We start from the raw sequence: 4671 nt of genomic DNA on the forward strand, positions 1-4671 counted from the left end.
GGACTTATAAAGGTTTGCATTAAAATACTATTAAAACCTAATTGTGGCTCAACAATAATTAAAACTTATCATGAGTTTTTAAAAATATAATTATATTCTGACCAAATCACCCCCTTGCACAACCGTTGGTTTAGAATCAGTGTTTTCTTATAAAGTACTGCACCTCTGTCCCTTCACGGAAGGGAGACTTACGTTGTGGCGTAGAAGGCAGGTTTGTAACTGATTGATGTAAGAGTTTATTTGAGACTTACGTTGTGGCGTAGAAGGCAGGTTTGTTACTGATTGATGTAAGAGTTTGTTTGAGACTTCCGCTAGAGTGAGCTACTAGACTAAGGTTCGAAACGTAACTGTCAAGAAAGACCGTTATGACACAACAGTTGATATGAAATACCAATGATAAAAAGGGCAAGTTATAGTTTAAAAGAAAAACATAAAACCAGCGATATGTAAAAATACGGAGCCCAAAGGTCAAAAAATTATGAATACAAATTAATAAGAATAAAACATATTTTTATATAAACAATAAAATTGAAAATAGATAATGATTGATAAAAGAAAATGGAATGTTGTTGTTATCTCTTTTGTTCTATAGCCCTGATGAAGACCTGAAACTCAGGTCGAAACGTCGGCATAAAATAAATAAATATGGTTTTGTTTATTTATGTTATTCTGACCGCACCCCCCGAAAAACTTCTCCAAGTATATGTATATATTTATAAACGAAGCGGGATGATAGCTCACTAACTTCAAGGATCCGGGTTCGAATCCGATTGTGATAAGTATTTATTCTGTCACTGTAACGGTGAGTCAAACCTGTGGATTTAGGAGCCTTCCGGAGTCTCATAAAGTGGGTACTCTTAGTTGGGGAAAATTTGGCAATCGAGCGTAATTCTGACCAAATCACCCCCTTGCACAACCGTTGGTTTAGAATCAGTGTTTTCTTATAAAGTACTGCACCTCTGACCCTTCACGGGTTCTAGTGGTACAAATTTATTTTATTTATATATACATGGTTTTTCACAATAAAGATACATGAATAAATATTAACCTTTCAAATTAAAAAAAAACAAGGAATTTTGATTGTTATGAGGCTCAATTCTGTTATTTAGATAGTTAGAAAGGAATATCTTAATATAAGATTAAATTGCCGTATCTACATTACATCTGTTACTATAACATATATTAAAATAAAAAAAAAACAGGATTGATATATTAGCTTCTACAGTATATGGAATAAAAATGTGCATTTTTAATGACGAAACAGTAATGAAATTTCACAAGTAGGAATAAATTGAATAAATGAGAATTTAAAAAAAGGTTACAACCCGAATCGTTGGCGATGAAACGAAATTTTGAATAAATTAATATTAAATATAATAGAAATTGACATTCACCATTCGTTAATGGATAATTTGATAGAAGATAAAAAAATAAAATGAAATAGCACGGAATAGTATGTTTAATAATGACTTTATCTTGTGGTTGTGTCGAATTTCCATATCATTGAAGTGTAAACAATTTCATTGTGTTTTTTAATGTGATTAATTAAATAATGAGTAGTAGCCCCTAACCTAAGAATGGAATCTTTTTATTAAGTATTTGGACAGTCTATATTTAACAGATAGAATTTATTTAAGGAAACAGTGACCATTCTCCACCCTCGCAAACACACAGAGACCTAAGACAGTTAGTTGCCAAAGACCCTATCATCGGACCTAATTGGCTAACAGGTTAACAAGATTACAGGCTCTGATTGTATCTATATTCAACTGGTCACTTCGCTACTTATAAGAGCTTCAACCTCTCCAACTAATAGCGTGAGATAAACTCAAACAAAGGGATTACGGTGTTTGAGTCCGGTCCTGGTCAAAGGAGGAATATAAATTTTTGTACAGAAGTTTGCTTCTAGATTAACTTAATTGAGGCCCCTAAGTAAATTTGGTTACCTATGGGATGAACAGGCTAAGTTTCTGGAACCCTCTTCAAGAAGAGATATTCTCTGGGAAGATTTTTAATTTCGTAATGTTGTAGTTACTTATACATAATGGGTATATTCAATATTTCTACTTGCAATTTTAAACAATTGAGGATCATTTATCTAAAAGTCAATAAAACTATATTTATGAAAATTATAATAAAACATTACTACAGAGGCATTTAATTGAGGTAAGCCAAATACTTATTAAAATGTTGATTTCTAAAATCAATTTGAAACTAAAAGGAAATTGAACTATTTTGGTAGGACTTTAGAAATTCTCCATTTATAAAAACAACTTTTGATAAAATACTGCTCAATAATTAAATAACTATTAACATGATATAGCTAGAAAGTTATCTAAAAACATTTGCAAAATAGAACCACCTTAAATTATTTAAATTAACAAAAAATGCTAGCTTGATTCGATTAATAATTATAATTATTTTCATTAACTTTTAACTTTAGTATAAATGATCTCAGGGGCCAAAACAGTTTTTTAAATTAATTAAGTAGGTTTTATAATTATATTTTTAAAAACTCATGATACGTTTTACTAATTACTGATCAATAATTAGGTTTTAATAGTATTTTATTGTAAACTTCCACACGTCCTTAGGCAGGAGCTATTCATAATTTTTGATCTCTTTACAAGTATTTAATTCCTTTAAAATTAAATTTTAAATGTCAATAAAAATTATTAAGTTCTTCAATCAATAATTATTCGATTTTAGAGGAATTAAATAGTCGTACAGAGGGAAAAAATTCACGAATATCTCCTTCCTAAGGACTTATAAAGGTTTGCATTAAAATACTATTAAAACCTAATTGTGGCTCAACAATAATTAAAACTTATCATGAGTTTTTAAAAATATAATTATAAAACCTACTTAATTAATTTAAAAAACTGTTTTGGCCCCTGAGATCATTTATACTAAAGTTAAAAGTTAATGAAAATAATTATAAGTTAAGTTATAAAATAAAATAAAATTATAAAATCTACTTCATTATTTTTTTTAAATATATGTTCACCACTATGATCACTTCTACTAATGTTTAAAAATAATTATTTACAATAAAAACATTAAAAATATATTTATTTAATGAATAATGCAAGCATTTTTTGTTAATTTAGATACTTTTAAGGTGATATATATTTTCACAAAATACTTTAAATAACTTTTTAGCTACATCATTTTATTAGTTATTTAATTTTGAGGAGTATTCTATCCAAAGTTGTTTCGATTTCTCATAAATAAAGACTTGTATTTAAAGTATTTCTAAATAATGAATTTGAATTTTTTTTTTTGTATACAAAATCGAATGCGAAAACTGCAACTAAAATAATGTTTTTATTTTACAATAATAAAGATTATTTCGAATTATCATGCGATATGATGATATGAACTTTAATCTGAGAGTAAGGAGGAAGTTGAATTATAGCCTTACGGCGGAGGTGGTATACCATCACGCAAGGCAGCCAGGTGCGCCGGCATTGCCCGCCCAGGTAAGGCGCCATCTTCATACACCTTGTCGATTTAACAGGTTTTTTTTTTTTTTTTTCAAAACCTCTTTATTTTTCATTTAAATGCAAAATAAAATAATATATAATACATCGGTATATATATATATATATAAAATATATCTTTGTTGCCGTATGGCAATTTAACAGGTTTAACATTCACACAAAAGAAAAATAAATAAATGCGATTGATGGTTGCGAGAGGAATTAACCAATTTAATTTAATTTTGTATTTATATTCACAATAAAAAAAAAAAATAATAACACAAAATAAAGCGACAACTTGACATAACTAATGACCGTGTAGAATCCGACTTCGGGAAAAGAAAAAGTATATACCGAGAAGATAATCCAAGGGACAAGAACTTTTAAGTAAGATAGAGTTGGAAAGAAGTGAAAAGTAGCCCGGAGCTGAGTGAAGAAGTGATTACTGGTTTAAGAAGTTGGCCCTTCCTTCGTCCTCGGTCTCCGGGGGGTCGATACAAGAAGTAATCTCTTACAGGACACAACCGAAAAGAAAGTTTCTAATTAAATATTCAGAGCTGCTAATGAGCTGTGGAGGGAGAGGGAGCAAAAACACGTTTTAATTCTAATCTGGTAGAGACCGCAGATATCGAAAGCAAACTTTAAGGGTATTTTTCACTCTTCTGCCTCCGCAATGAAAAAAATTTGCATTAATAATTCAAGCGAAAATGAAAATAATAAAAATCACTCTTAAACCTTTTGAAATTCAGAACAAACTATGACAGAGTTCAGTATGCATTAGGTTTTTAATATTATAATATTATTGATCTTATAATAGGTGTTATGAATCTGGATTATAATGTGAGAAGACTTCCTGTGAAGTTTTTCATAAAAACACCATTATTCCTTAAAAAAATATTAATATTAAAAATAAATGGTAGTGAATATAAATTATAATTAAAAATTAAACATACATCGTTATTTATATTTACACATAGGATAAATGATTAACTTAATTGTTAATATATTTAATTATTTTATAGCGGCATATAACAATATATACGAAAATATATAATAGAAATCGGTAAATAAAATACCTGGTGTCTCTTAAACTTAACTAACCGGCTTCCATAAAACTGTTTCATGTCTCTTTACTAATACTGTCCCAATAAGGATCTTTTAAAGCAATAACTACCATTCAAATCATTAT

The sequence above is a fragment of the Halyomorpha halys genome, unplaced genomic scaffold (genome assembly GCF_000696795.3).
Source record: "Halyomorpha halys isolate HHAL.00 unplaced genomic scaffold, Hhal_1.1 Scaffold1724.1, whole genome shotgun sequence".
Classification (NCBI taxonomy): Eukaryota; Metazoa; Arthropoda; class Insecta; order Hemiptera; family Pentatomidae; genus Halyomorpha; species Halyomorpha halys.